Raw genomic sequence first — 20,483 nt, forward strand, 5'->3', positions numbered from 1 at the left:
CACAAAGCAGTGTTTGAATTGAATCAGGGCCCTCCTGTTTTTAAACCATTCAAAATGATAGGGCAAGGCCAATGTGTTCCATCCTAAGTGCTCTCTCTCCTTGTTTTTCACATACTGCATTCAGCCTAATTCCCCCATGCAACCTAGCACATAATCTCTAGTTTTTCACAGACACAAATAAAACTGCTTTTTCCTTTGAATTAATGAATACAGGAATTAGGAAAGATACCTTACTGAGTTATTTTTTGCCTCAGAGAGGATGTCAAGATTTGATCTAAACTGTTGCCTAAAATTAAATGCAAATGATGTTGAATTAAAATAGAGTAAAAATAAATATATAAATGTATTTAAAAATAAAGTACAAAGTCAGTTCCTCCTGGCAGGATACAAGTGACTTTAAAACCTACTGCTGACTTTAGCAGAAAAGCCAGTCTAGAACATGTCATTTTCTTTCTCCTTCCTTGTGCCTTGCTGAGGCACTCCACAGAGCTTTATAGCAGCCTGATCTTCTGAAGTTTTAAAACTTCTAATTTACCATCTTAAATGAAAGGGAAAACTTGAAAGCTACCCAGCTGATGCCGAAGAACAGTAAGGCACAATGGTTGGAATGGAACGGGAACAAATAGTGCCGACTTTTGAAACCTTGCCACATGTGACTGCAAGAAGCTAAGCTTCAAAAGCCGGAGACCCTCTTTCCCTATCACCACCTATCTGCGTCTTGCCTGTGCTACACTATAGGCAGCTGCAGGGATTCTTTCAAGGCAAGCATTTCTGTTCAAAAAGCCAACACTGTAACCGTGGCTCCCTACTTCTCCTTTAAAATGAAATAAAATAAATGCCTTCTTAAAAATAATTCAGTTCTGCTCCCACTAGTTTGGTTCTCTGACTGCATGGCTCAGGTGAACATTTTTTCCATCTTTTCTTCAACTGTGACATTTGCCCCGTGGCCCCTGTTTGTCTCCCCAAACACAGAGCTCGCAAAGGTAAACCAAAACCTCTTGACACGCTGCCACCAGTTGATCTCCTTATCAACACACTTTACTTAGGAAAGATGAAGGTCCATTCAGTACTGACTTGTTAATAAAGCAGTCTTATTGAGTACAGATGGTTTCTAGAATAATTCATAAGCATATTCCTTCAGTTTCAGCAAGCATCAATATTAATCTTCTATATTAAATATCGCAGGTTACTAATCACTCCTCAGCTACCCCAAACTATCCTTCTCTCTCTCTCTGATTCCTAACACAGACTCTTACTGACTCCTCCTCTCTCAGGCTCCGCCTTTTAACATCTCTTTTGGCCCCACCTCTTAACCACATTAGCATATAACTCATGAATAATACACAAATTATTGCATAACAAGGGTGAACACTACAGCAACCCACCCACAACACAAATCACAATGTTCTACCTGTGAACTTATGCCGTTTTGGTCTGAGGCAGACAAATGAACTATGGCCAAAACCATGATCCACCTAGGTGTGTGCATTTAGAATCAGGAATCATGGGGCTTATTTCCAGGGGAGAATCAATAGAATTTCAGGTTGACTGGCTATTGTATTCTGGATTGGATAGTGAGGACCAGGAAAAAGAAATGTATTTCTTCCAATGGTGGATCTCCTGTCACACTTTGAAGTTCAGGGAGCAGCTTCATCATTATATGAGATCATAACATATTAATGTGCTCTTTCCTGGGCTAGAGACATCAGTGATTCCCCCACCCCCCAAAAAAAGATCATAAACTGGGTAACAAGAGTATATTGGTGCACAGGCTCGGCTGTATATAATGTCAGACCGGTGCCACTTCAATTTCAACCCAATATTCACAAAATGCAGAAGAAAAGCAAGCAATGGCAACTGGTCCTACAAAACACAAAATCAGTCCCTCTCTTTGTATGTGGGTATTTTCCTGAAAGTTAATTATTCTTGGAAATTCCTTAATTATGGGTGCCTGGAAGGGAACCAATATATTGTGTTGACAACAGGGTTCAGCATTCAATAAAGCAACTCAAAAAATAGGGGTGCCCCAAACAAAACACATATACTCTATTTTTCTGTGTATAAGATGTCCTCATGTATAATATGACCCCCACTTTTCTAACCTAATTTTTCTTTCTTTTCAAGAAAGTGGAGGGGAAAAGTGATTTCTGCTTTCCCCCTACATTTTCATTGCAAAAATCAGCTTTCCCCCTCCATGTTTTGCCAAAAAAATGGAGGGGGAAAGTGATTTTTGCTTTCCCCCTCCATTTTGTTTGCAAAATGTGGAGGGGAAAAGCTGCTTTTTGCAACAAAAATGCAGGAGGAAAGCAGAGATTGCTTCCCCCTCCATTTTCTTTGCAAAACAAAGAAAATCCCTCCCTTACTTCCTAGTATAAAACGATCCTCAAATTTCCTTTGTCTTAAGAAAAAGTGTCATTTTATACATGGAAAAATATGGTAACTATTCAACTGTACCTTGGATCAGCACCAAATATGGCACAGATGTAGCAGGAAGTCTCCTCTTGCTCTGTGCCAAATTTGGAGATGTTTTGACAAAGGGTTTAAGAGTTATGATTTTTTAAAAAGAAACACTGTTTTACGCCCATGCAGAAGCAAGCAACCTTGAGCTCTGATTGATTTAAAACAAGTGAAATACATTAATAACCAAATGTGCTTACCTTGAAAGAAAATGGTCAGAATTCCTTAATTTGTAAGGAATTCAGCCATTCATGGCTATAATTCATGCTTTGAAATTAGTGATTTTAAAGTTAGAAAAACTGTAATATTATTGGCTTATTGCTGAACTTTTGACCCTACCACTCAGAACGCCATTCAATGACTGTGAAAGAAAACACTTAACTCCTTCCTGGATAAATATTTAAAATATTTGTAAAAATATTTTTTAAAAATAGAGAATGGCCCAATATTTCTGCACAAAATTGTGTACCAGACACCCTCTTCTGATCACTACCATTTGCATTTGTTAAAAAACAGCTCCAGCAATTGCTTTGTGTTTGAGTGAAAAGTGATATACTACTGAAAAAAGGAGGCAGCTTCTAAGGTTTTCTCTTGCTTGGTGTCACCTTGTGAATGATAATGAGCCCAAAAGGACTCTGGACCATCTTGACTGCTGCCATTGGTGCTGTCAACATTCCAGTTGCCCTTTGCAATGTAAAGCTTGGCATCCTTTTCTATGCTGGCAATACAGGCAAGATTTTGTGCAGCAATATTGGGCCATTCCCTGGCTTTTTGAATTGTGGGTACAGAAACACAATATCCCACGTTCGTAAACCAGAGGTTCTTTGAAGAACTGAATAGATCTTTAGTCATTTCATTCTTAGAAACCTTTATTGGCATTATAGATCTTTCGTCTATAGATCTAATTTTTTCTTATATTTATATTCCAACATTATTATTCCTCATTATCACTAATGTACATGGAATTGTTGTGCCAACTATAAAGGCATTTAGATGAATAGATGATTGTATTCTCTTTTATACACATGTAGAAGCAAGTCACTGGAGAAGATTAAACCAACAAAACAAACATGATGAAAAGCCCACACAGTTTCCCAATCGGACCACATCATTAAAAAGCCGCTGAAGACAGACCAAATGTTACTTGGTTATGATGACACAAGAAACCTAAGCACACAATGGTGAACCAAACTTTTATTGTTGTTGTTGGAAAAACAGATGGCTCAAGTTAGATAGAAATATCTAAAATCAACCCAGTTGCCAGGCCAGGCAAGATCGTCTTTTTCACCCTGTCTGCACCTGGACCTATCAATTAGCTCTTACTCTAGCTTACCAGCATATGTGTTAATTGCTCCAAGATTCTATGAGCAAACGAGCCCTTTGATACACCTTTTCCAGTGTGAACTTGTTTGAGAGCAACTTTAACATATCCTGATTCTCCCCATCCTTTATTCATGGCGCAAAGCACTAGAATTCGAAGGAATGATTGTAACCACGGCCACACTGCCCCTGTTGGGCATGGTGGAGAGAGCCTCTTCAACCATGGACTCCATGAAATCATGACTGTCGTCACTGCTCAAACTCTTTTTTATTAGGGTTGGGGAATCAGGTACAAAGGATGTATAGCCTTCAGGCAAGGTTCCTTCTAAAGTGCACCCCTGCAACTCTGCCCCCCTCCATGCAGCCTTTGTCCTCCTCTGCACACTCACAGCAATTATTTTCAACCCCACCTAGCAGGGCTGAAAATTATAGGGAATGTTGCCTTCAGGTTCTCCCTGTCCCCTCAGTCAACAAGGCAGCTCAGTTAACTCAGTCATTGGTTGACACAGGCTCTAGTCAGCTGATATCCTTTACGGAGAGCTGACAGCGGCAAGCCATTACAGGCTCCTGTGTCCCCCAAGTTCATCTTGCCTTTGGTGATGCTGCTGAAGGTGCTCTTTCTGCTGCTTCCTCTGCCAGTGTCTCTTTCAGGATGGGGGAGGGGCTACCACACCCAAGCAGATTGTCTTAGTACCCGGCAGGTCTTCATCAGTGGCAGGCAGAAGATAATCACACCTCCCCTGCATCATATCCATTTAGCAGGCCAGAACCGGACCTTTTCCACAGTCTAGGGATTCTGGATCTCCAGTGGCCAGTCTTCCCCAAGCACAGAATATGAGAACCAGTTCTTCTGCAGCCTTTGCCCACTCCTCCACCTTGGAGTCAATAGAGAGTGAGAAGTCCAAGCCCCCCCCCCGCTTTAAAACTGGTTGGTCCCACCAACCCAGCCTGGCCCCGGGGCCCAGCTTTATGTGCCTCTATCTCCTTCCTTCCACCTGGGACTTTGCTCTTGGCTCTTGATGAAACCTTCATAAAGTGCACCAGTGAGGGGTGAGCAAGAGTCTGAAGCAGAGGGCCTGCCGTGGTAACCAGGAACATCCCTTCACAATATTGATTTGGCTGCAATGTGTAGGGGAGCTGTTGCAATGCAAGAGTATGAAGCCAGCTTGTACTTCTAATTTACGATAGGATAAGACACAAGCTTATTTCTATTTTTAAGGTATGTTTTAGGGTGCAGAAAGTCTCCATTACAGTTCCCGGTTATAAAAATGTCATTTCCATTTAAATCACATGGGGGAGATTGAATTTATCTGACAATTAGCATTGAGCTTTGTTTTCTGCAGCTGTGTATTATAAGCACGGATAGGTTTTCTATACATCTGAAATGCTCAAATAATGATGTTTCATTAGGCCTGCACTTTGCAACTATAAATAGGCTTATTTCTGATGATAGACTGTGTGGAAGCAAATGACCTCATTTGTCCTTGTCTCAAGGCAGTCTTGCCAAAGGGGAAATGAGCGACTGCCAGAGTTCTTTCAGAAATCTTTTACCTTTAATCTATGCCTTTAAATTTAATGTTTCTCATTTATTTAAAGCTTCCCCTTGGAGAACGCTGAGGAATGTTTAACTCTTATTTCTGACATTATTCTTATTCCTTACCTGCTGGATTGCAGTCCCGTATCTATCTTTGCATGATAGGCTCTATTTTCTTGTTTAGAGGGCATTTTCATGATTTCCTTTTACAGCCACGAGTATTAACTTCCATAACCCCCATTTGATTTACCAAGAACTATAAGCCTCTTGGTATTATTATCATCACTGCTGCACACAGGTCCCTGATGAAGCCTTTGAACAGGGAAGAGAAACAAGCAAAGAACCTTGTAAGTTAAAGGAGGTAGATAGCTGTTATATTAATGCTGGCATAAGAAACCCTCTAAGGCTGTGCAGGGATCAACCAAGATGCTTACTGTTGTCTATGGAAGAAAAAAAAAAAGCAGAGGTGAGTATTAAAATGGCTCCAATATTAATTGAGATACATGACCTGCATAAATAAATGAAACAAAACTAATCCAGAAAGAAGTTGGTTCAACTACAGCTAGAGCTGGCACTCCTGCAGGAGAGGAACAACCACCTCAGTTTTCATACAGACAAGAGTGTTTTCCTTAAGGCTCCGTTAATTCTTTTCTGCATTCCTCAACCCTTCTCTAAGTTTCTAATCAGTTCAAGCTTCATAACCCACTGTTTCCCCTTGGAATGTAAAGGGACTCATCCGTTCCACCATGTAGTTAATCCTTAGCAGTAGGAGCTGAAGTAAGGAATAAGCAGGCATATGGACCAACACACAGCTATCATATGAAGATATGCAAACATGGGAAGTTGCCCCTCCCATGATCTTCCTGTGCACACAAAAGAATCAAGAAAAGAAAGAAGGGAGAGGACCATATAACGAAATGGCTGGGAAGACATTTTCAAATCAGGAATGGGAGGAATTCTGTTGCAATTCAGTTCTGAACCCAATTTTTCTCCAGGTTGTGAATTTTGTCATATACAGGATGGAAAAAAAGCACATTTTCTTTTAAAAAATTAAATCTAGGAGAAATCAAAACTGACAGATTTATTCACCCAGATGTAAGAGGGCATAACTCTTAAATTTAATTTTGAGTTCCCCCGTATGGACCATGTGCACAAAAGCTGAGGTGTCTGAGCCAAATTCAATTTGTTGCCTTTTTTTTCCTTTGGAGGGTTCCCATTTTTAGCACATACAGGGCAGGCAAGTGCAACATTTCCTCTGCATGTTGAGAGTTTCTGTGTTTGGCCAGTGCAGATGGGTGACAATTGAGTTTCAATGTGTTGCTGAATGTTTTACAGATATTGGAAATTACATATTTTGGTTTAGGTGTGGAGGCAAGTGAAGTGAGGTGTGCACTGGAGTGCTGGGCTTATAATGATTAACTTGTCAATTTCTGGGCTTTTTCTTCCCCACACTAACATTTTTTTAGCAGTGAAGTTCTTTCCATTTGGAATAGGAAGAAATGTAGAAATTTTGGAAAATTCTCCAAATAAATAAATAAAAAAGATTTCCCTAGCTTCTAGGAAGTTGCTTACTCCTCACTAAGGTCTCTAAAAGATATATCAAAAAAACACTGAGAGGTTACTTTCACATTCTATTATTGCTTCAGTGATTTCCAATGCACAACATTGTGCCTCAGTTTCCTTTTTATACAAGTCAGATATTCTAGCCTTATTTTAAAGGGGCAGGGAAGTAAAGTGTGCTGCTTATATATTGCCCCGTAGCACTTAAATCACTCTCTGGGTGCTTTACAATTTCATTATACAGGGTTCATGTTGCCCTTCCCCTCACTAGGATGCTGAGTACTTAATTTACTGAGCTTGGAAGGATGGAAGGTTGAGTGAAACTTGAACCGGCTACCTGGGATTGAAGCCAGGTTGTGAGCAGAGTTTTGGCTGCAGCACTGCAGTTTAACTATTGTGCCATGAATGAGGCTCTACTACTGTACGGCTGCTGTGTATTCTCTACTGGAAACTTTTACTCTTTAACTAGGGGTGCTTAGAATTCATGGTTAACTTTAATAAATGTCTTTGGACTTCTAAGGACAATCTACTAGCTAGTCTTTCTGGAGTGAAGTAGCCCAGGGGTTGGGCTGAGTATGTTATCTGAGGAACTGAGAACTTAAAAAAAATTAGCATTTCATCTTATTCAACTATTGCTCACTATGCATCACCTAGAATCCTCAATAGATAGCTTTGGACACCAGGTGTGTTATTTAATACTATTATTAAACATTTTTTAAATCACAACAGCTATGACATGATGTCTTCTGGGCAGACAACATGAGCACCAAAATTATCATACCAATGAAACACAGAAAAATTAGTATCCACAGTCTGCCCTCTACAATTACTATAAAACTATTAATTTTTTAAATGATAATTTCATTTAATTACATAAACATTGCTCCCTGTGATATCCAAACATCTACTATCTCTTCTTGGTTACTACTACATCATACAGTGTAGTAGCAAAGTGAAAAACAATAATGTTAGTTTAACACTTTTGAGTATAGGATTTTATTTGTAGGTATCTTGGCAAAAGTTCTACATAAATTAAAGAAAATCATGTCCATACTGTTAATTAAATTGTATAAAACCATTTAGGTACTCTTGCTCAAAGTATTGCCCAAAGTTTCTGAAGAGAAAGGGACACATTTGAATCACCAGCTGATTTAAACTCAAATCTTGATTTGAAACATCTGCTGGAAATAGGAAGGTGATGGTCTCTCACTTTCAGTTGATTTTATCTAAATTCTCTCTGCCCTGTCCTTGTATTGCATCAGGTTGTGAGACTGTGGCTGGAATCCTATTGATGTTCATGTAAGGTATGGTTAAATTTAGGGTGTTAATTGATGAGATGCTAGGATGTGTAACAACCATGTGCCTGATCATGTGTCTGATTGTGCAACAGAGATGCACCCCACACCTCACTAATTAGCCATAACAAGTTATATAAGTCATATTCAAGCACCAGCAAGATTATGACAGTTGTTTCCTCTCAGTGTTGAAAAGCTTGTGCATGGCAAAGCATTTTTCATCATATATACAACTTTCCCACTGATTAAAGTTGAGCTTATGTATATATTTTTTAACAATGCATATTTCAGCTCTTTGCATTTTACAACACATGCATTGTTTTCTATGTAGTGTCAGGAATACACTGTAGTATTCATAAATATCATCAGCCATTATGATTTTTCAGAACTTAAAATTTTCTTCCTGCTGAAGGGACCATGGAGAGGGAAAGTCTTTAATTTCCAAAACTCATCAGCACTGGTAAAAACCATCCCAGCGATGGCACTTTTTGGAAGACTCCCCCTGCTGTCCCACAGCCCCCCAATGGCTTCCCCGTGGTTAAAGGGATCCTGAGGGAGCCTCAGGAGGAATCAGAAATTAATAATTACGGAAAAATCTCAGTGGCTGAGGACATCGTCAGCCTTCTGCAGCATAAGTTAAAGCAACAGGATTTCAGCCAGAGAATTCAAGGAAGTAGGGAAACATTACATTCAATAAGACCATAAAATCTGACAAAATTATTTTCCATCCATAGCTGGAACTGGGAAACCATGCACCAGCATGACGGCTAGAATGCAACTGACTGTAAGAAATTAGAAATTTCTAATTAGAATTTAGAATTTAAATGTTATACATCCGAGAACCAGTGATGTAGTTAAATCACTGTGATAGTTTAGGGAGTCAGAGCACTGGCTTTACAGACAGGTCAAAAGTCTGATTCCTCACTGTGTCTTATAGAAGAAGAGCGAGCCTGTTTAGCTTTGGGCAAGCTGCACAGTCACAGAACATCCCTCGGAAGAGGGACTGGTAACCCACCTCTGAGTACCCTATACCTAGGAAACCTAGGAAAGGGTCACCATATGTTGGAAGTGACTTGGCAGTGCGTAATTGTGTTTATTAAGTTTTTCATACCTATTCCAAATCACTTGTCATGTAGTCTAAATCTACTTTCCTAATGAAAGCTTTCTGGGTATTAGGAGTTTTACATATGGAAATGTCTTGTTCATTCCTTTAACATGAAATGGCATACTCCAGGAGTGGGTGAAAATTTTCATCACCAGATTTTTTTGTTGCTAATGTAAACCTGTCTGCAATGTAATCATCAGGGCACCGATTTCACTGACTGGATATCTTTTCTTTGCAATGCTCCCTTTCTGTCCAGAATAATAAGAAGCCATAATCAACATAGAGAAGTCATTGAAAAGAGCATATTAGTTGATGCAAGGGAACAGAGACTAGACATACCTCTGTGAGTCTACCTTTGGGGTAGATTTTGGTGACAGAGCACTACAATATTCTCTGAAAGGCACATATGTCAGAAAAATTGTCTCTTGCTAGAGGGTAATATGTATGTATCAGTGAGAGTTGCTGTCTGTGCAGCAACGGCTGTGAAGTTTCTCAAGGGCTTTCTAGAAAGGAATTCTGTTTGTTGTATGGGAAATGTATCTTAATCTGTCACTGTAGAAGTTGTTTGTCAGTGCATAATTTCACAGAAAGTTTTATCTGTAGGTTTATTTACTGTGTGTTCCAGGTATCTAACCCAGATCAGTAATAGTCAAAGAGCACCGTGTGCTTCAAGAATATGAAATGATCTTGATCACTGCATGGATGATGTGGGAGAACTCTACGTGACTTGACTTCAGTTGCTGCCATCTTATTCTTCATATGTGGAACACAAACAATTCTGCTCTTACTGGACTATGATCCGAATACATGATTTCTGGTGGGAGTAAAAGCATCCTCTTCCATGGAAATGCTTCTCACTAGAAATACAAACCCTCTTCAGGTCTTAAGGCCTGAAAGCAGGTAGATCTCGAGCTCTCAAAAGAATGTACACAAGTCTCTTCTTGGATGTCAACCCAGATGTTAGTTAAACCTTCACATATTCAGTGCACTTGTAAGTGCATTCAGCTACATTTGAAGAGGCACTTGTAAGTGCATTCAGCTACATTTGCTTAATAATGATAACTCTTTCATTGTAGCTCAGTAGAAGCAAAGCGATTAGGACAACGCTAAAGCGCCAAGTCAAAGCATTGCTGTTGCCTGTGGTCTCAAACAGGATGTAAGAGATATCTTGTGACTAGAGAGGGAAATCCTTAACTAGCATGAGTATTACAGCATGAGCCTCCTCCAGATTAGCTTGTCTCTCTGTGTTTTTTTTTAAGTGATTGATCTTCAGGATTTAATCACAGCATTCTCTTGAGTTCACAACCCCCAAATAAACTACCTCTGTCACCTATCTGAAACACCAACATGGTTTAAGTTCTAGTTACAGGCTATCTTTAATATCTGGCATTATTGGCCTATAGATTTATCTAGCACAAATGGTTACTACTTACTTAGCCTACGTCCTTTTTCCTGGTGAGACTCTGGAACAGTGCCTTTTGTTCAAATATGCTTTCTTCTGGCTGATTCCATCATTCTTTTTATCTCTTGCTCTTCTTTGCCATCTCATTTTTTATCCATATCATTGTCCATTAAAAACTTTTCTGCAGAAGAAGAAAAAGGATGAAATGGCTACAGATTGACATTGACCTTTAAAAAAAAAGCCAAACCAAACTCTGTATTAACTAGCTGTTCCCGAGGCATTTATTTCTTCCTGGTTGGTAAATACTGTACTCCTCACTAGAATGAAAGAAATAAGCTCTCAGGAAAATATTCTCCATTCTTGTCTGAAAGAAGATAAAACCACTAGATGTTTTCAACACAGCTTTTATCTGTTTCTCTTTTTGTCATGAAAAAATTCAAGAAGATATTATTACTATGAACATATTACTTCAATCTTAACATTTGTGCACTGATTTTAGTTCCCCATCCTCTCCAGGAGATTGATTTAAGTATCTGAGTGCTACAGATGATTGGCTTCAAAGAAAGAGATATATACCTCCTTAATTCTCTTTGTTGGAATGGGGCCTAAATACGTATTACATTAATAAAATAATCAGCAATCAAATAATTGGATTATTTAAAAACAGAATACCAAAGCAATTGAGGCAAATTCTTAGCAGCAGTGCAGTGTGTGAGTGAAGTTTAAGACACCCTTTGCCAGCTGTAATCTCAGTTTTTTTAAAAAAAAACAACCCACAAAAACCCAAATTCCTTCTGCACAGCAGTTCATATTATGGTAGGGAGTATACACTGGAGTCAGCAAGAGCTTCTTCCATTATGCTAATTGCCACCAGCAATGGAAGGGGGAGCAAAATTACTGAGATACCTCCCTCTCATATGTTGCAATTATTTCATTGTCATGAGGAGCACAGAGGACGAGGAAGAAATATGTGCATCAGGAACACTCCTTGCCCACAACTGGTATTTACACTTTTCAGAACTGATGAATAGACCCTTAAGATGATTACCTGGAATTGTATGGCATATTGGTATATTCCCTCTTACTTCTTAGCATAGTATCAAATTCTCCTTCTATTTCCACTCCACATACGCCAAGCATATCAGCTTCTCAAATGGTACAGCAGTCTTCCTCAGCTTGACAGCCCTTCATATCAGGGTTTTAAAAAATCTTGATCATGAAATCAAAGCATTTCTCCAAATCATATTTGCCTTCCTGTCCCATTTTTTCTTTATAAAAAGTTGCAAAAGTGCATTTTTTTCTTATTCCATGTGAGCTTCTCTGTACGTGTTATGCACATTTTCCTTTTCTGTGACATACACATTAATTTTGGGCACATTTTTGCCCTTGATGAAATCTGCAAGATTTGGACAAAATGCACCATGTTTATATGTATATTTTCAATTCTGTCCGTGTTTAGCTACTGTCATTTTTAAAAGGTATGTACGACTTTGTATATAACACATTGCTGGACCCACAAATGTGCAGTGAGGCAAGGAGCACTTTAGCCCTAGTCAGGCATTACTCACTTTTGACCAAGAGGGCACCTAGACCCACACTCCTCTATCACAATTTTCTCAACGTGGGAAGAAATGTGTCTGCAAGACAGGAGGGTCCTGTTCACATATAGGCTGTCCACCTGAGCACAAACCCAAATTCTCCAGGCTTTCATATTATAACTGATCTTCTGAAATGAGAACGCTCAACATCCCAAGATATTAAATCCAGTTGCATGGGATTAGATTCCTCTTGATATTTTTGAAGGTCCTGCAATAGCTGTTTTTTTTTCTCTGCACACAATCTACTTCAGGTTTTTGCTTTCTGTTATGTTAATTTTGGTTGCAATGCTTCACAGTAGACTTTTCTGAAACCAGTAGGGATTCCAAGCTCCCCTCATATACAGGACCAAGCTGCTGGGCATCTGATGTTTTTAACAAAAGTTAACTTGATGCTTGAAGCAAGGCAGTGAACTTGGAGAAGAGCATTTGCCCAAATCTGATGAAAAGCTATCTATCTGGTGTGCCTTCAGGGCACCGACTCAAAATAAATTGTAGTGAGAATCAGCTAATTGGTCAGATATTGAGGTGGAAGGCGTACATGCTTGACTAGCTAACTAAAGCAAGAGTGAATAGCCTTTGTTCGACCATGCAAGTGACTGGGGCTCAGGCTCTGCAACAATGAATGTGATGAAAGGAAGAACAGTTTTAGCCAATTTGGTAAGGAAGGCGAAAATGCCATTATTCCCTGCTATGTAAAAGGCCAAATTTCACAATACTTCCAGTCTATTAACCTAACCACCAATGAATTGCTACTTTTATGATTTTTTGCACACACGATTAGTCCGCCATCTCCATAGGATGTGTTCTAAATGGAGACTCTTAACATGGTCAAATTCACCCCCCTCCTTCCCTTTTTAAGGCTCAGTAAGTAAGGTTTATGCTGTGAACTATGTTATGGAATGGCTTCTCTACACTGTAATTTTAGATTTTTAAAAACATGTTAATTCAGCCGTTCCCTCAATATGGCTGCCCCCTGCACCAATGAGACATTAAAGGTCTTATATGTCAATAGTTTAAGCCTGGGTTCAGCTCTAGATTTCACCACATTCCAAATCTTAAACATTAAGATAAAATAAAAATGCGAAGAGGAGAAATGAACCACATTTATATATAGAATCTGTTTATAAACTGTTTGACCTGCCTAGAAAATCTCATCCCATAGTGAAAAAGTGAGTAATGCATCCCCCACTCCTGCTTGGTCTACAGGCTACTAGTGTTCATTATAAGGATGGCAGTTCTGTAACCTCCTGTTCCCTGGGATTTCACTGCCAAATCCTGTGATATCATACAGCAGTGCTTCCCAACCTTGGGTAACCCAGGTGTTCTTGAACTGCAACTCCCAGAAACCCTGGGCAGCACAGCTGGTGGTGAAGACTTCTGGGAATTGCAGTTCAAGAACACCTGGGTTACCCAAGGCTGGGAACAACGGTCATAGAGGAAAGGCACAGGAGGCATGTGAGAGGGCTGGAACTATTCTGGACTAAATCATTGCAAAAGTGGCTACAAAAGCGGTTGTCACAATGACACCTGCAAAGGTGAATATGGGCAATTTATGACTCTCCAGATGTTGTTGGATTTCATTTCCCATCATCTGTGATCATTGGCTGTGCTGGCGAAGGTCCCACTGCTGGTGTAAACGCCCACTCAAAATAAAACCTAGAGCTATGATCTTGCACCTAGCAATTCAGAGCTTTGTTCTCTCTTTCTTGCCCTTTCTGTTCTTGGAGGAGGACATGTGTGCATGCCTCAGCTCACTTGGGAAAGGTTTGCAAAAGGAGGGAAAGAATCCAGAAGGAGGGGGCCGAAAAGCAGCCCTGTGAAAACTAAAATGGTGGCCAGGATGGAGGAAGATTTCAACCTGGACATGTAAGCTCACTCCTTCCTTCTCTCCTGGAAAGGACAGAAAGTTCTTAAAGAGGAGGGGTGTCTATTTAGCTGGTCCTTAAGAAGTTTAAGAACTCACAGGAAAAGCAAAAGAGGTGAGGGACAGATGGAGTAGGCAGGAAGGGGGTGGGGAAAACCTGGACGAGGTAGAAGGGAGTGGCAAGCAGAGCAGACCATCAGGGAAGGAAATGCTGGCTGCTTCATCCTGCTATCACTTAGCCCCAACCAGATTAAGCTTGCATGGATAACTCCACTAGGGTTTAAAAGTAACCTTTGAAAGTAGCTCAGTGTTACACTTTGTGCCAAATGAACTAAGATGTTACTGATGTACCTAAAAAGTGATTTTACACGAATAAAAATGATTTTATATTAGTTACACGATTATCACAAAGCAACCAGTAATGGTAAATCCCATTATTTGTAACTAGTATCTTACAAACTCAGGGGTTAGGAAAGGATTTTATCCAGTTTCCTTCTATAGTCATAGAAATCAAAGTAAAAATGTCTCGGCTGTGGTGAGATGTGTTTCAGCAATTTTGGGGAATCCGTAGCCCTCCAGGTATTGAACCCTCAACTCATGTTAGTTTTCATTGGCACAGCCAAAGGTCAATTTTGTGAACAGCACGAGGTCCGTTCTCTCTGAGCTACATTTTCAAGAAGCAACAGATAAATTTTGCCTGGATTTTTTTTTTTTGGGGGGGGTCCATTTCTAAATCAACACAATGTCTTTTAAATCATCCAGACAGATGGGAGGAAAAGACATTATAGAAAGCCCTTGTTCAGAAGAGGAAAGTCCTTAAGAGCTAATTGTATGTGAGTATCACAGTGGCAGCTTCTCTCACTTCCAGAGTATACAAATTAGTTGACTTTGTTTTGGGATTTGTCTTCAGGATTTAATCACCAGGTTCCTTTGAAGTCTAATTTCCACAAACAACAAAAATTGCTGCCATCATGTTTCTCCAGCACTAATGTGCTCTGAGCCATAATTATGGGTTACTGTTTGTTTCTGCCCTGACACAGCTGAAATCTGGCTTCTGTGCTAGACTGGTCGTGTGAAATAGGCAGGCGTTCTCCTGTGAGCGTATTGGCCAAAAATAAGTAACATATTAAGCCTTTCAAATTGACTGAAATTTGTTTTGTAGGTTTTGCAACCTCAATTTCTTTCTTTTTCTTTTTTAAAAGGTACTTTGAAATATGGATAGACTTTCTGCATATAAATGGTAGATATGTGTATGGGATTCGGAGACTTTTGTGAAGAGATTGGTAAACTAATCTTAACCGTTTTACTGTCAAAGAGTCTACTCAGACTATTGGAAAAAAGAGACATATGAGTATAAATGTACTTTTAACATTTTTGCTGATGTTGGCTAAAAGCGAAGTTTAACCCAGGATTTAGCTCTTATTGGAGAACGGTGAGGACTAAATGTATTGCAAAATACTATGGCCAGAGAAAAAGAAAGTGGGGGGGGGGGGAACTGTTTTTCTTTAACATACTTCTTGGAATGGCATTACATCAGATATTATTTATTTTCTCTAGCCCTTATGCCATGGTGTGAAAATTTATTTTTCTATAATTTTTGAAAATTTCCTTTTAAAAGTTTGGCCTAAAAATCAAAAGAGTCAGATCATCCACTAGAACAACCATTCTCAAATCGTTCTCTGAGCAGTGCCAAAAACACAACATGAAAGAAATATAGGTCGAATCAGGATTGTGTAAGTCACATAACAAACCATATAAGGTGGTGTGTAAATAATTCCTTCAGTCTGCGGCCCTCTTTGAATATGCCAGGCCCCTCCTTCTGGTTCAGCAATTCATGCCACTCAGTTTATTGGCTGAACAGATTCTTTAAAGCCCCACCTCCTCCCGCAGGCGCCCACTCAGAGGCAGTGCCTGGAGGAGGCAGGGCAGGGAAACCAGATTGCTGCCTCCAAGTGGGCACCTGTGAGAAGAGGCAAGGCATGAAATCCAGGGCACTAGTGCAACACCTGTGGGCCCCATCCACCAAACCATGTCAAACCACCAAACCACGGCAAATGCACATTGCTAGTCATGAACATTCTGGTATATCTTGGGTTGAGCCATGAATTGGCAGAGTCCAATGCTGCCTTGCTTTTCTATCACAGCCCATGGAATTGGTCCTACCCACTTGCTTTCCATAGGTGCCATGTGGCTGTACCATCACCACTTTATGGCTTATCTGTTAACATATGTTTGGACAGATGTAAAATGTGATGCATTAAAAAAAAAGAAAAAGCCAAGACTATTGTTTACTTGACAGAAGAACTGGAAGAAGAATTTCAGTGGCTGAAATGCCATAGTAGGTCACAAGTAGAATAGACTCATTAAGACAACAGAACCTATGGATGAGTTGACTCACTAAATCCCCACTGATGCAATGGGCATATTCTACTACTGGAATCCAGCCATTATCTACTTGTAATCAGGAAGGAGAAAGAAAAAGAAGTGTTTATACTAATCGTAGTGTACATCTTTATGTTCCCCTCCTGCTCAAAAAGTCCTAACAAAAGTAATTAATTACAAAGAAAATATGTATAAGGTGTTCTATAGATGGTATATGACACCTGAAAAATTATCGAAAATATATCCAAGTACCTCTAACAAATGTTGGAAATGCAAATCAAAAGAAGTAGCTTTTATCATATGTGGTGGACTTGTAGGGAAGCTAAGAGCTTTTGGAAACTAGTCCATGAGTTTTTACAAAAAAATGTTATCCTTTGTAATTCCATATGAAGCTGAACTGCTTTTGTTAGATATAATACTAGACTCGATAGAAAAAGAAAAAAGATATTTGATCATACATGTAACTACAGCAGCAAGAATTTTATATGCCAAATACTGGAAATAAAAAGAGGAGACTCTAACAACCCAGGAGTTAATAGAAAAAATTCTTGAAGCAGCAGAAATGGGTATTTTAGGTAAAGATTCCCCTTGACATTTAGTCCAGTCTGACTCTAGGGTGTGGTGCTCATCCCCATTTCCAAACCATAGAGCCAGCGTTTGTCCAAAGACAGTTTCTGTGGTCACGTGGCCGGTGCGACTAGACACAGAATGGCATGTTTTAACTGAAGTATTAAAAGACAAAGAAATTGCTGAGGCTAAAAGTGGGAACTTTTGTATAATTGGATGAGAGATGAGAACATGAAAGGGTCAAATTATGAGAAAGAAAATATAAGATATAATTTTAAAGGCTTAGAAAAAATGGTAAGATAAGTGTTAAGTAAGTTTAGTAAGAAACATATTGACAATATATACCGTTCTCTATCACATTCTATATTTTTTTATTTACCCCAATACCCTGATCCAAATCCCCTTCTCTATGATCTTCCCTCACCCAATGGAAAATGAATAATTTTTTTAAGTCCTAGACTGCCACTCCACATCATTTGGTGGGGGAGAATTTTTTTTTCATGTTAGGATTTCTTCATGCTGAAGACTACAAAAACCATATGCAAAGCTAACCTCAGGTCAACTCCCACTGAATGCAACATGTCTTGCCTCTGAGTAACACATAGGCTTTGGCTGCATTTCAGAAAATGTTCACAAAGTTAAAATATCCCATTGGCCTTTTCAAGTGAGCTAGTATTATGGTTTATTTGGGCCAATGCCTTGAGACGATGTAATAAAATTGTTTAATTCCACACCGCAGGGAATTGCTTTGTGTGTTAATCACTTCTTGGTTGACTATGATTTTTACTTCTGGATGGAGAAAATAACTAAACGTATCCTGCAGTGTAAAGAAAGGCTCAATTTTATTGTTGCTCTTGTTATTACGACCCTATAATATCATGCTAAAACTTTCAATCCTGTCCACAGCTTAGCTGCTGGCATGCTGGGAAGAAAACAGCACAAACTGGAAGATATAAGAGGCTTTGCCAAGCAATCAGGGATTCCCCACTGGAACCGTATGTCATATATATGTATTTGCAGACTTGGTAGGGCTGCAGTTTTCCTTGTCTTCTTAATGTGTACAGTGTAGATTTAGTTGCATAAGAATATCAACTGGCTTAATTTCTGAGTGTGTTGAATAGCATTTAGTCTCTACTGATCTTTGGAATAGGACATATATTCCACTTCTAGTGTACCCTATTGACCATGGTGGTAATTATATTAAGGATGCAGATTGCAGCTGGAGCAATTTATTTATTTATTTATTTATTTATTTATTTATTTATTTAGTTAGTTAGTTAGTTAGTTAGTTAGTTAGTTAGTTAGTTAGTTTTCTTGCTGTTCCTGCAAGCTCATGAGAAGCCAACAGTCTACTTTATACATTATGTAGATTATTTGCTGTGCCACATTATTTCCGCTATCTTTAACCAACTTAAATTTCACCTTGTCCAGTCAAAGATGCATTTGCTTAATCTCCTTTTCCTTCCTTCCTTCCTTCCTTCCTTCCTTCCTTCCTTCCTTCCTTCCTTCCTTCCTTCCTTCCTTCCTTCCTTCCTTCCTTCCTTCCTTCCTTTTCTGACTTATATATTGCCCCATAGTCTTAGAGCACTCTCTGGGAGGTTTATAACATAATTGTGCAAGCAACACTTTGACTCCCAATGAGCTGGGTACTCATTTTAACAACCATGAAAAAATGGAAGGCTGAGTCAATCTTGAGCCTGCTATTTGAACCCACTGGGATCAAACTCAGGTTATGAGCAGAGGCTTGGCTGCAATATTGCAGTCTAACCACTGCACTATTAAGGCTGCAAGCATGTAGCTGACCTCCCTAGAGTCTCCATGTGTCCTGTTTTAGAATGGAACAATATTCTATTTAAAGGACTGTTCTAGGAGAGTCCGCTCTCTGGAAGCATCTTTTTATAAAATATGGACTGTCCAGTCCCATTCTTCTCCCCCTACACTGAAATCACTTCTACTCATGATAAATCTGAAGTATCACCCACAGCAATAGAATTGCCATAATAATATTTTGGGCATGGCAATTATATGGTACATCAATTTTGAATTTGTAAGGGAGAAATTACTAAACACCACCATTCTAAATGTTGAGTTCCATATGACTAGCTAAGTGTCAATAAAATAGAGGCAAAAATGAATTGGATTAAAAAACAGATTTAGAATATAAATCCATCTAGGTTGTTATGTTTGGGTGTGTCATGAAAGGAGTACTTCTTATCAGAGATATTCTTCATAGATGTAGTCTGTGTTGCAAGTCTGAAAGCTGCCTTTTTACATGCACACCTTCAAGGTACAGTGGTGCCTCGCATAACGAGCACCCTGTTTAACGACGAATCCGCATAGCTATGTGGATTTTGCGATCGCAAAAGCGATCGCATTGCGATGTTTTAAATAGGGAAAACATCGCATTGCGATGATTGGTAAGTGTTTTGCTTACCGATATTCGCATTGCAATGTTTTAAAACAGCTGATCGCGGTTCCAAAATGGCCGCTGGGGCAATAAAATGGCTGCCTGCAGCGTTTTCGTGCTGATTCCTCGCTTACCAAGGCGGCAAAAATGGCGGCCAGATGGAAGATCGCATAACGGTGAGTTTATCCCCCATAGGAACGCATTGAAGGGGTTTCTTGCCCCGTATAGCGACGTTTCTGGATAGCAACAATTTAACCGGAACGGATTATCGTCGCTATGCGGGGCACCACTGTATCTCTTTCTTTTTAGTGAATATATAGACTGTCTTTAATTCTCTTTACTTGAAGAAATGCTGAAAAGAGAAAAACACTTTCCATTCAAAGCAAGGAATATATTCTAAAAAGAGAAGGAAGTGCACAGGTTAACCTTGCATCACCCTAGCTCAAAACATGGGAACATAGATATATCCTTTTTTGGCTTTATCCATCATGCACTTTAACTTCTAATCCATTTAAACACTACAGAATAATCCCATTAGCCACCCCGTTCCCTCTATCACCACTGATGATAATGGAAGAGTCAAAATGAAACACAGACTTTGACAGTGTCAGCATCCACATAGCAGATTCGCAACCTGGCCCTAACTAATTGCACCATCCTTACTTACTACACCGCTCCAGTAAATATTTTAGGGAAGGACATCTCATTCAGTTTAATGGACTCAGCCCTAGGCAAATTGAAGTTTTGTCATTCTAGGGAATTAAAGAGTAGAGCTCACCTCTTGCATGTACATCAGATGGAAATTAAGAAACAAGCAGGATACATCATGTTTTGAGTGAAGATGGTGCAGGGGGGGGGAAGGTTGATCTGTGGTTTGAATTTCCTATGCTTTTAGGCTGTTATGCTATGTGCTGTCAAGTCACATCCGATTTATCATGGCACTGATAGAGTTTTCAAGGTAATAGAGATATTTAAGGAAAGGTTTTACCAAC

At 39.4% G+C, this 20,483-nt stretch overlaps 1 long non-coding RNA gene across 1 annotated transcript; it reads right to left on the bottom strand.

The window, feature by feature from the left end:
* Window positions 1-3,472: 3,472 nt before the first annotated feature.
* On the bottom strand, window positions 3,473-18,045 carry LOC144589161 (uncharacterized). Its single transcript, XR_013545101.1, has 2 exons — window positions 10,705-18,045; window positions 3,473-5,623 (listed from the first exon to the last, which is right to left on the bottom strand). It is a non-coding gene; the product is annotated as an uncharacterized LOC144589161 (long non-coding RNA).
* Window positions 18,046-20,483: the final 2,438 nt, after the last annotated feature.

The sequence above is a fragment of the Pogona vitticeps genome, chromosome 1, assembly GCF_051106095.1.
Source record: "Pogona vitticeps strain Pit_001003342236 chromosome 1, PviZW2.1, whole genome shotgun sequence".
NCBI lineage: Eukaryota > Metazoa > Chordata > Lepidosauria > Squamata > Agamidae > Pogona > Pogona vitticeps.